The sequence below is a fragment of the Pantherophis guttatus genome, chromosome 4 (assembly GCF_059756535.1).
Source record: "Pantherophis guttatus breed Tessera chromosome 4, ASM5975653v1, whole genome shotgun sequence".
NCBI classification, from domain to species: Eukaryota; Metazoa; Chordata; class Lepidosauria; order Squamata; family Colubridae; genus Pantherophis; species Pantherophis guttatus.
This window is the reverse complement of record NC_142066.1, coordinates 136,067,229-136,079,716: the sequence shown is the minus strand read 5'-3', so window position 1 is coordinate 136,079,716 and position 12,488 is coordinate 136,067,229. Positions and strand designations below refer to the sequence as shown.

General features: G+C 39.6%; 1 protein-coding gene and 1 pseudogene across 1 annotated transcript in view; one reads left to right on the top strand and one right to left on the bottom strand.

Moving 5' to 3' along the window:
* Nucleotides 1-12,488, bottom strand: part of ZNF804B (zinc finger protein 804B) — a 223,435-nt gene that overhangs the window by 77,656 nt on the left and 133,291 nt on the right. The gene's annotated exons all lie outside the window — the stretch shown is intronic.
* On the top strand, nucleotides 1,959-11,378 carry LOC148114362 (uncharacterized; annotated as a pseudogene).

Below are 12,488 nucleotides of genomic sequence, written 5' to 3'. Positions count from 1 at the left end.
ATATATAAAATATGCAGAATTACTATAGATAGAAGTGAGTATACTTAGATAATTAATTAAATGAGTGCAGATCAAATAACACTGTATAATAGTATATCTTGTAGGCAAATAAAATCAAGACTTAAATAGCCTAAAAATTAACAGTTCTTATTAATAACACTATTACTATGTAGAGGGTCAGGGAGTTAAGGACAGCGTTATAAAGAGTAAAAAGAATAAAGAGGAAGGCTATCAAGATACAATAAGGGACAAATGGTATTTTCCACAAAGAGGAAGTTTTTTGATTTTGATTTTTTTTTTCACTCAGTCAGCAATCTCCTCCAATCTCCTCCAATTCTTCCTTAGCCACAGCCGAAGCTCTATGGTAAATCTCGCAGCTAGATTGTCTCTATGCCTGTCCTTTTCAGCTTTTGCTCTGTCAGGCTTCTTTAATGGCTGCACTTCCTGTTCTCCGATACAGGCAAGTAAAATCCGATCTTCAGCTTAATTCACCTTCCCGCTATGGCCAGCAAATGAGGAACAAAATTTTTCTGAGTTCCTATGTGTTCCTTGCTCCACCAAACCTCTTTTAACGCAGACAGTTTCAGCGCCCTCAGACTTTCCTTTTCTGCGCCGGCTAGACGAGCTCTGTGCCTTGGCAAACTGCTCTTTGATCTCCAGCGCCGCTCGGTTCCACTCTGAGCCCCTCGATCTCGTCTACGCCGACCCCATTTTGATGTTTAAATCCACATAGGCAGGGAAAGTAGGTTTCGATCACGCCACTGCCACCTCCGATCTTCCTTGCTTCCTTCTAGTTGTCAGCTCCCCACAGCTTCAAGTCAGCCATTAAAAGGCTGACACACTCACGCTGGTTTGACAGAGCCGCCCGGATTTGCGAGAAGTGCTTGCGCTTCACTTTCTCGCTTGCCGGACTCCCTCTATTGTCCGCAGGGCTCTCCAGGTCCCGCGCCCCCGAAGGGATCCCCAAAACGTGGTGACAGGCGGTGTTGAGGAGTAGCGATCACTCACTCAGCACCATATCGCCGCAGCTCACCAACCGGAAGTCGATAAATTGCATGTTATCATTGATACTCATTCTCATTTTCTTTGGGTTACTGCATCCTGTCACGAGCGGGCTCAGGATGTCACCACTCATTGTTTAGCCACTATTTCAATCATGGGCCGCCCTGTTCAAATTAAAACTGACAATGGTCCTGCATATATCAGTAAAGACTTTAGTCTTTTCTGTCAGCAATGGGAAATAACCTTAGTCCATGGCATTCCCTATAATACTCAAGGAAAAGCTATTGTGCAACGTGCCCATCGAACTTTTAAGTCCTTTTTGCAGAGACAGCTGCAGAATGAGACTGGTCCTTACCATTTGTGAAAAATTCAACATTTATTATCTGTTGCCTTATTTACTTGGAATTATTTAGCTCTTGTAGATTCCTTTTCAGATGTTCCTGTTAATGTTCATTTTCGTGCAATAGAACCACTGACAAGACCGCTAGTAAAGTATCGCCTTGCTCCTAATCCTGAGTGGCAGGGACCTGCTCGTCTAATTACTTGGGGATGTGGTTATGTGGCGGTTGAACTCCCCCAGACTCGCCAACCTTTGTGAATTCCTGCCTGGCACATTCGACCCTATCATGGCTTGGCATCAGGGTCTGCACAACCCAATTCCCAACTTCAATCTGAATTTCAAAATGGAGGTCCCTCTTCCGAAACATCAATGACCCTCGCCAATCACATGTGGGCAAGTGAAGGCCACAACATACCAAGCTCAACAGCAGTTGGCTCATGCTGACCTACCTCAGACTCCTGAAAATCTAGTTGCTGCTGTTTTTGCTATTATTACAGCTAATTCTGTCACAATTCTTTTTTGTATTCTCTTGTCTTCTCTTGGTTCTGTTACTACTTTGAATGACACTCAGCCTATACAACTTAATCCTAATCTCTGGGTTTGTCATGCTCAATATATGTTTTTGGTTCATGGTACTAATGTCACCCTGTACTATGAGCCTCCTATGGCTTTTGGTCAAGTTGCTTTCATACCTGATTTAATATCTTCATCTTCCTTTATTGTTTCCCAATTGCAAACCATTCCTTATTCTTGGTTGTTTTCTAAGCCACCAACACAACTTAATTCTGTTCGTTGGCGTTATCTTCGTACTAATCAATATATTAGAGGCTTATGTTTTTGTTGTTATGCTCACCATACTTGGCTTAACAATTGGAATGATTATGCTAAAGCTCGATGCATTTTATCGAAAGTAGGGAATTATAGTTATTGTACTGATTATTATTGGCTCTGGGGAACCTTTAATTCTTCTTTGTATGGGCCTAATATTGTGCCTGAAATGTATCCTGATAATTTTCCTATTTTTAATGCTTCTGATATGACTGATACTGATCCATTTGTGCTGGCTGGCAACTAAAGGACCCTAATATGTGGTTCTTTTTTGACAAATATGCAACCAATGTACACCCTCAAAACTATCAGTGTGCTGCTATTGGCTACTTTTCCCTACCTGTGCAGATTGGTGCTCTCTCTTCTTCTTTACGACGGCGCCATGCTCCATTAGGTCCTACATGTAATGATGAAGTTATCATTGATACACAACTGTCCTCTCTAAATACCTTTGGCCATGCTGTGGCTGGAACTATTACTGTGGTGATCACCTTAGGGGCTTATCCTGGAATAATAGCTCAAGAAAATAGACATTCTATCCTGGGCTTAACATGTCGCCTGGATAAATCAATTAATGCCACTGCTGCTATTGTTCGTGATCTCCAACATGAAATTGAGGACCTGAATTAGGATGTGCTCCAGCAACGTTTTGCTATTGACTATTTGTTAGCACGACAAGGAGGTTTTTGTAAACTTGTTGGCCATCATGGATGTGCTGTTCATTTTCACTTTTTGAACAAAATCATTGAAGATGAACTTGCTAAACTTCAATCATATTTTCAGAATAATGTTCATGCTATTTCCTCTCCTTTTGACTGGTTGACCAATTGGCTTCCTGATTGGTCCTGGCTTAAGCAGTTGTGTTTTTTATGCTGTGATTATTATTGTCATGTTAGTTGCTTGCTGTTGTTTCATTCAGTGTATTCCCTCATTAATTGCTATGTTTTGTCCTGTTCCTCTCTCTCTGCCTCCTCACCAAATGCGATATATACAAAAATCTTTGTTCTCTCAAAATTAAATAAAAAGAGAGGACATGTAGGAGTCTGCAGTCTGCATATGTGCAGGAATTTTTCCTATCTTTTTTTTTTTTAATTTGATTTATATGCTGCCCTTCTCCGGAGACTCAGGGCGGCTTACAATGCATTAAGCAATAGCCTTCATACTTTTGTATATTTATACAAAGTCAGCTTATTGCTCCCACAAACTGGGTCCTCATTTCACCTACCTTAGAAAGGATGGAAGGCTGAGTCAACCTTGAGCCTTGGAGAGATTCGAACCAGCAGTAATTGCAGGCAGCTGTGTTAATAACAGGGTGCTTAGACCACTGTACTATCAAGGCTCTTGGATGGCAAATCTCAGATAGGGAAGGTTACTTGCACGTAGGCGCTAGGAAATGGCATTAGAAGATAAAGACCCTAACTCTGTAAATAAGAGGAACAGGAGGAAAGGAAATGGGATGTGTGTGTTAGACTTTAACCATAGCTAAATATTAGAAGTGCTTAAGCAAGCAATAAATGGTTAACCAAAGATTTTAGTTACCTGGAAGATTCTGTGAGCCAATGATATTCTGCCAAGTACGCTGTAACTTGAAAGTAACAAACTATATAATGTCACTATGTAAGGCAATAAACTACCACATTTATCCTCAACCTTTGTGTGTGTGGTCACTCAACAAATTACCACGTTGGTAGATGCAATCTAGGGCAGTGAAATCTAATTAAGTACTTTTACTTTCAGTGCTAACATGTACACATTGAATTATGTTTACTACTGAGTTTAAATGTAGATCTATTATCTGCCTGTCTCACATACTTGTGAACCAGTTATGAGTTATTTCAATCAAATACTAATATTGGTATAGTAATATACTAATACTAATAATAAATACTATATAGAATTGGGAACCAGAAAAAATAATCAGGTAGATAATTGAAGCTTTTTCTTTTGTAAATAAATCTTATTTGTCTGAATGAACTTTTTGATCTGGGTTGCTTAAATCAGATCAATTTTATCTGTATTCTATTATTTGATTCAAGCTGATTTAAATGAATTTTGTAATGAGTTTCAATGAGCATGAACAGACTAGTATCGAATTGATCCAATTTTGTAGATTCAGTCTGAATTGATTTAATCATTTAGCTCAAACTAACTCAGCAATCGAGATCTAATAATTCAAACAGGAACAAGGGCAATTTGCACATTTGAGGTCACATACATATCTTGTGATAAAATATTTTTCTCATGTCCTATATGGCAATCATAAATAGTTAATTTCTGAATGATAGGTAATAATATTGGAGGAATGGTCAAATGAAATTATTTGGCCAAGGTGAATTATACTGGCTGCCAAAACTGTAATAATATTCCCAGAGAGTAGTGATTCAATGTTTCTTCATCAAAAATATATCCAGCTTGGAACATTTATTTGACAGCTCAATGATCTTGCCATTCAGAGACAGAGCAGCATGCTGAATGCTCCATTTTTATTTGGATTTATAGTTATTGGAACAGACATTGTGCTAGACTGCTAAATGAGGAGGAAGAAGTCACTCAGGGCCAATGGCTTATTTTCAAGGGCAGAAGACCCATATAACAGAAAGTGCAAGAGCTGGCCTACAAGACCACTAAGGTACAATTGAGAACAAATTAACCAGTGGAATGGCTTACCTTCAGAAGTTGTAGATGCTCCATCACTGGAGGCTTTTAAAAAGAGACTGAATAGCCATTTGTCTGAAATGGTATAAGGTCTCCTGCTCAGGAAGGGGGTTGGACTAGAAGACCTTCAAGGTCCCTTTCAAATCTGTACCTTTTAACCGAAGTTATGGTGAACTACTTGTCTTGTTTTTTTGGTTTTTTTTTTGAAGTGCAGCTCTCAGAAGCTGCATTGACAATATAACAGTAGCAGCAGACTTAATTTTTTCACTCAGCATATTTTGTTATTATAAAATGAATGAATGATGCAGGGATGGGTTCTACTTACCTTTACTACCGGTTTGCAACGGGGACGCACGCATGCGCTTCGTTCGCACATGTGCGCTTCTGCGCATGCACAGAAGCATTTTGATGATGTCAGGTCGGTGGGCGGAACCTCCTGCCAGTTTTACTACCAGTTCTATAGAACTGGTGTGAACCGGGGGCAACCCACCACTGGAATGATGCATGGAGAAAAAGTTGTTATACTGTCTGCTAATGTATTATAGCAAAAAGCAAAAAATATAATGTTGACTTTAAGAAAAAAAATCAGAATTGGCATTAAGGTAGTATCTTTATTACATCAATGAAGGTTTGCACACAGCATCAACTTTTGGGTTACCAAGAACGTCATCATAGAAAATGGTTAAAATAATTCTTCCCTCCACTAAGCATTCTCCCGATCAGTTCTGGAGAATTAGAGAACTATCCAAAGCTGATGTGAGAGAAAAGGATAACAATAAAAGGAAACACTAGTTTATGGTCATACACACTCTAGATTTAGCCTACGTTCAGTAAAGCAGAAATGCAATGCTTGACTTCTTGAAAAAGAAGAAAAATGAAAGAAATTAATATGGTTTAACTAGATAATTCAGTGGAGACCAATGTTTTTAACCCTAGTCTAATTTGCAGATCTGAATTTTTTTCTAAGAAAAAAATAAACAAGAATAGATCTGGAATGGTAAAAGTCTTTGGCTTATAAAATTATGTTAAGTTGACCTAAGAACATGACATTCAGTTTTTGTATACTTTGCCCTTCCAAACAATATAAAGCTAGATAACCAATTTTTGATAACTGAGGTCAAAAATGCCTTCACTATCTGATTGTGCTTTACCTATGAGAATATTTTTTTATATAATTGGCCTTTCTGAAGTGCTCTCTGCTGTAAGAACATTTTTCATTGCTTATAAGTTACAGAATGCATTTCTCTGAAAGATTATGTTTGCCCTCTACTCTTGACTTTGATGTGTTAACAAATGATGATGTAATTTAAATATATTAATTTATATGCCAAGATTGGGCAACAACAGCCCTCTCTGTTTTGCAGTCAAATTTTAGCTTATAAAATAGTTTAACTGATCTTGTTCCTAATCATTCCTGATTTATTTTTCTTAAATATTATTTAAGAAATAAAAACCTCTGATTTCCCATTAGCTAGCTATCAAAAGCAAAAGGAGACATGCTGATAGACAATGAGGTCCTAAGTCATGTATAGACTTAAAAATAAATACCGAAACTATAATTGTGTCTTGCACAGGAATGGCAATTGTGCATATTTTTCATCCTTTTAGATGCACTGATCAACAAGCATTTTATGAAGGTAGTCCCATATGCTACAAGAGTTAAGACACAATGATAGTTTGATAGTAGTTGAAACAGACCTGATGTTGGCATGAAATTTTGAGCGGCTGTGTGCTGAAAACAAAGAAATCAAGGGTGATCCAATGCCATGCTTCAAATAATTCCAGTAAGACTGTTAAGTGGATCCTCCTCCATCTCTCCCCTTCCCCCTCCTCTTTTTAATGGCCAAAAGATCTGAACATGGATCATACACTAATAGCATCTCTACATGTATCAGCCATCAGCAGACATAAAATTGGCATATTGTTGAATGGAACATCTGATTATAGACTACAACTGGTTCCTTCTCTCTGCCCTGCCATACTAATCTTTTGTACTGTCTATTTCTGAGAGAGATAACTTCTCCTTTTTAATTTGTTAGATGTATATTATGTGTACATATTAGTACTTTTATAACTGTAGTATATGACAAGTTAACACATTCATCCAATTTCATCCAACTGAACTTGCCTGTTCTTGCCTGGAGAATAGGATCTTTTGAGTTGGAAGCAGGCCAGGCCTGTCATCAATCTACCTTCATTTTTCTACAATAGCCAAGTTATGTCATTTTGCTATATTTCTTCTTGCCAAGTATTTCAGTGTTTCCCTCCCAGGCCATTTATATTTGCTATTTTCACCTATCTTTTTATATAAATCCACAGATAATCTAGATTTTCCTGCCCTTTCCCTATACCTCTATATTTTTAGCATTAGATCCCCACATACCATGTAGCATATTGGCCAGCATACTTCCATAGACCATACAAAAATAAAATGGAAGGCCCTTAGCCCCATGAACGTCTTGTGGTGCTCCTAAAGGTGAAGCACCCTCTGGAAATATCCCTAGAGAAACTTGCTATCATAGGGCATGTTCTTTTTCAATGCCAAGGAAGTAACCAGAATGTGGAGCCAACATCTGATCTTCCAGGGAAACGGTTTTGTTCAGGTATATCAGAGGTGGGTTTCAGCAGGTTCTGACCAGTTCTGGAGAACCGGTAGCGGAAATTTTGAGTAGTTCGGAGAACCGGTAGTAAAAATTCTGACTGGGTCTGCCCCCATCTATTGTCGGCCTCCCAAGTCCCAGCTGATCAGGATGAATGGGGATTTTGCACTAACCTTCCCCTAGATTGGAAAGGAAATGGAGAAATGGAGATTTTACAGTCTCCTTCCCCTGGAGTGGGGTGGGAATGGAGATTTTACAGTATCTTTCCCCTGCCATGCCCACCAACTCACACCCACCAAGCCATGCCACCAGAGGTAGGTTTCAGCAGGTTCTGACCAGTTCTGGAGAACCGGTAGTGGAAATTTTTAATAGTTCGGAGAACCGGTAGTAAAAATTCTGACTGGCCCCACCCCCATCTATTCTCTGCCTCCCAAGTCCCAGCTGATCGGGAGGAAATGGGGATTTCTGCTCGCAGTTTGTGTTGGCAGGGGGGCAGAGGTCGACCTCGAGGCGTCTCGCATGGGGAGTGCCGCAAGGGTCGGCCCTCTCGCCCCTCCTGTTCAACATTTATGTGAAGCTGCTGGGCGAGATCATCCGTGGTTTTGGGGTGAAGTGTCATCTGTACGCTGATGATACTCAGCTGTACATCTCCACCCCAGACCACCCCAACGATGCCCTTGATGTGATGTCTCGCTGCCTGGAGGCCGTGTGGGTCTGGATGGGGAGGAACAGGCTCAGACTCAACCCCTCCAAGACTGAGTGGCTGTGGCTTCCGGCGTCCCGATATAGTCAGCAGGTGCCATCGCTGACTATTGGGGGTGAATCTTTTCCCCCCACAGAGAGGGATCGCAATCTGGGTGTCCTCCCGGACACACTGCTGTCTTTAGAAGAGCATATGACGGCCGTGGCCAGGGGGGGCCTTTTATCAGGTTCGCCTGATTCGCCAGTTGCAGCACTTTCTGGACCGGGACGCCCTGCGCATGGTCACTCATACCCTTGTTACCTCCCGGTTGGACTATTGTAATGCTCTCTACATGGGGCTCTCCTTGAAGAGCACTCGGAGGCTCCAACTGGTCCAGAATGTGGCCGCGTGGGTGGTTATGGGCGCAACTCGTTGTGCCCACGTGACACCCCTCCTGCGCGAGCTGCACTGGCTCCCAGTGGTCTTCCGGGTGTGATTCAAGGTGTTGGTTACCACCTTTAAAGCGCTCCATGGCATAGGACCCAGGTACCTTCGAGACCGTCTTCTGCCACCAATAGCCTCCCACCGGCCAGTCCACTCCCACAGAGAGGGTCTCCTCAGGGTGCCATCGGCCAAGTTATGTTGTCTGGTGACACCCAGGGGGAGGGCCTTCTCTGTGGGAGCCCCAGCCCTGTGGAATGAACTGCCCCCGGAAATACGTAAGATCTCCGACCTCCGGGTGTTTTGCTGCGCACTGAAGACCCTGTTGTTCCACCAGGCTGGCCTATCAACATAATAATTTTAAATTGGGGTATTTTAAATTTCTGGGGTTTTAAATTGAGCCAAATCTATTTAATCATTTTAATTTTTAACTGCTGTTTTGTCTTGTGTTTTTAAATAGGCTGTACACCGCCCTGAGTCCTTCGGGAGAAGGGCGGTATAGAAATAAAATAATAATAATAATAATAATAATAATAATAATAATAATAATTATTATTATTATTATTATTATTATTATTATTATTATTATTATTTTGCAGTATCCTTCCCCTGGAGTGGGGAGGGAATGGAGATTTTACAGTATCCTTCCCCTGCCATGCCCAACAAGCCATGCCACGCCTACCAAGCCACACCCACAGAACTGGTAGTAAAAAAATTTGAAACCCATCACTGCATACCACGCCCACCAAGCCACACCCACAGAACCGGTAGTAAAAAAGTTTGAAACCCATCACTGCATGCCACGCCCACCAAGCCACACCCACAGAACCGGTAGTAAAAAAGTTTGAAACCCACCACTGGGGTACATCATATGCAAGCAGACATTCAAATGCCAGCTGGCGCAACATACTTTTCACCCTCATCATCTGAGTCAAACAGTGACTTTCTTAATAGACTTTATTCACAGCCAGTTGCTTTCTTCAGTCACCAAATATCACACTATAATTCTGTCCTCCTTATTTGCAGCAATAAAAGGATTCTGAAGATGATGATTTGAATGATGATAATGAAGTTTACTATAAAATACAGAAGTGGGCTACAAAACTATTGCATATTATCCAACATGGCAAATTTAATTTATTCTGCCTTCCAACAAAACAATGGAGTAGCATATCCTAAAGTTTAACATAGTTCTTTCATAACATATTGAGCCCATGAGAAAGGAAATCCTAGGCTGAGCAAACCTTTGAAGCACCAATGTACTTCAATGAAGGACTACGTTAAGTACATCTTCAAAACAGCATTGGAAAGAGAACAATACTTTGTTTCACATGTATCATATACTAGGCTAGTTGCAAGATAAGCGACAAGAATATGCCCCAAAATTCAGTCAAAGGAACATAGATCGGAACAAAATGAAGAATAAACAAGTGTTTTCATATCTCTTGATTCAATTAGCTGGATACAGCCGTAATTTTGGTTCATCTACCATTTTTCTTTCCACTTATTCTGATACCTTAAATCTGTCATCCTATTCAGTATTCAGATCGACTCTTGGTTTTAGCATAGATCACATAGATTGATTCTTTAGAACTATAAAAATTATTTTAGATTTGCCACCATTTAACATAATTTCCTTTATATTGTTCTTGTTGCCAAACTTTTCTTCCCCAAATAAAATCAGTTTAAACTGGCTGCATTGATTCTCATTATTTACTCTGCCTCAAGTTTTAGCACTATCCGCAAATTTGCTTTCTCTGCCTTTAGCTATAGCAGCAACATGAATAACTGAGGTCCCCAAAGAAGTAATCATTGTTGAGCTAAAAAACATGAAAGACTTGCAGTTTGGACTGGAAAAGAACTGAGAGAAAGTGTTATTGTGCTGAGGGCAAGAAAGGTCATTTGTGCCCTGAAGTAGTATTATAAGAAAAATAGTTGTGGTTGGAATGCTAAGTTACCCTATAAGGTTGCTCTCTGACCCCTTTTGAACATGTAAAGAACAGTTTGGAAGATATAAGAAATGGCAAGCATAGGTCACGTTGCACTAGGCAAGAAAAATGGTGGATTTGAGGGAATAAACTTAGGCATTTTCACCTCTCTCCCCTTTCAACACAGTACTCTTCTTCCCTAAGGAAGTCTGCCTGGCATCCAAATAATATAATAATAATCAAATAATAATAATTTGATTAATATATATTTAGATGCTAAGCTAAGGTAACTGGCATTTAATCATATTATATCTTTGCGTTACTGCCTATTAATATTTAGATCTGCTTCATTTTGTATTATTTTAATCTTGGCATTTGGTGTTATCCCTAGATGAACACTGAATTGTAATAGAAAACACAACCAAAGTGGAAAAGGATAGTCTTGGTTACAAATTGGTAAATCAGAGAGAGCCTTTGCTGATTCATCAGGAAATAAAGCATAGAAATAGTTAAATAAATTGTGTTTATGAAGCAGACATCAGCCTCCCTTTAGGAAAAAAATGTTTTCCCACATAACAGTATCTCCGTCTACTCATTTTAGGCTACTTATTTTACTTTATTCCCAAAATATCCTTGAAGTTTTCTGGGTGATGTTTTTTGAAATATTATTGTCAATGGTAGCAAGGATACTTCTCTTTGTCAGAGAAGAGCTATTTAGAGTTGCAAAAAATACTCTCTGAAAAGTTGATAATTTTTAATAAAATGTGTTACCTGGAAAAGGTACTATCATCTTCTTTTTGATATATTAGTGGTTATATTTCCTTTTTCCTGAAGCTTCTCGGGATTCCCTCATTAGCAGACGTAAAAAGTGGAACGAGAAGCCTTTTTGGAGATCTGCTTGAAGTTTGAAAAGCCAAGAAGGCTACAGACACTGATACAGATTCAGAGATGGGTTTCAGCAGGTTCTGACCAGTTCTGGAGAACCGGTAGTAGAAATTTTGAGTAGTTCGGAGAAGCGGTAGTAAAAATTCTGACTGGCCCCCATCTATTCTCTGCCTCCCAAGTCCTAGCTGATCGGGAGCAAATGGGGATTTTGCAGTACCCTTCTCCTGGAGTGGGGAGGGAATGGAGATTTTACAGTATTCTTCCCCTGCCATGCCCACCAAGCCACGCCACCAAGCCATGCCACGCCCACCAAACCACACTCACAGAACCAGTAGTAATTTTTTTTGAAACCCACCACTGTACAGATTCCTTTTAAGTTTTCAAGATTGAAATGTGGGCAGAACCATTTTTCGACAATGAGAATTTGCTTTGCTTTGCTTTGCTTTGCTTTGCTTTGCTTTGCTTTGCTTTGCTTTGCTTTGCTTTGCTTTGCTTTGCTTTGCTTTGCTTTGCTTTGCTTTGCTTTGCTTTGCTTTGCTTTGCTTTGCTTTGCTTTGCTTTGCTTTGCTTTGCTTTGCTTTGCTTTGAAAGGGAGTCTGAAAGCAAATTTGTTTTCATAAATGAGAATGACAGGAAAACGATGCAATAGTGTTTCCTACATAGCATTTATTAAGACCGGAACATTATGGATACATTTATATATGGAAGTGATGCTTACTCCTGAGGGATTCAATCTAACTTCAATCTAACTTTTATAATACTATAATACTATACTATAACTTTTATAATACTAAGAAAAAGTACCAGTGAAAACTTTGTCATTTCATGGTTTTTATTCATATTATTTTGGTCAATGAGACAGGAGAAATTTAAAAAGCGCACACCTACATTTTATTGTAAGCAATGGCTTAGAAAGTTCCAGACATGTTTTTGAGAATTATTATTTTTATATATAAAATAATGGTTATGAGTCGGGAGGAATAAACATAATTCTTTTTTGTGTTCACAAACAATATTGGAACAGCCAAGAAGCAGGGTGTTTGTTTGTTTTTTACAGCAGTCATTTTTCAGTTTGGTCAGACGAGAAAATTAAGTCACTAGTGAATTTCAAGTGATATTCAAACAAT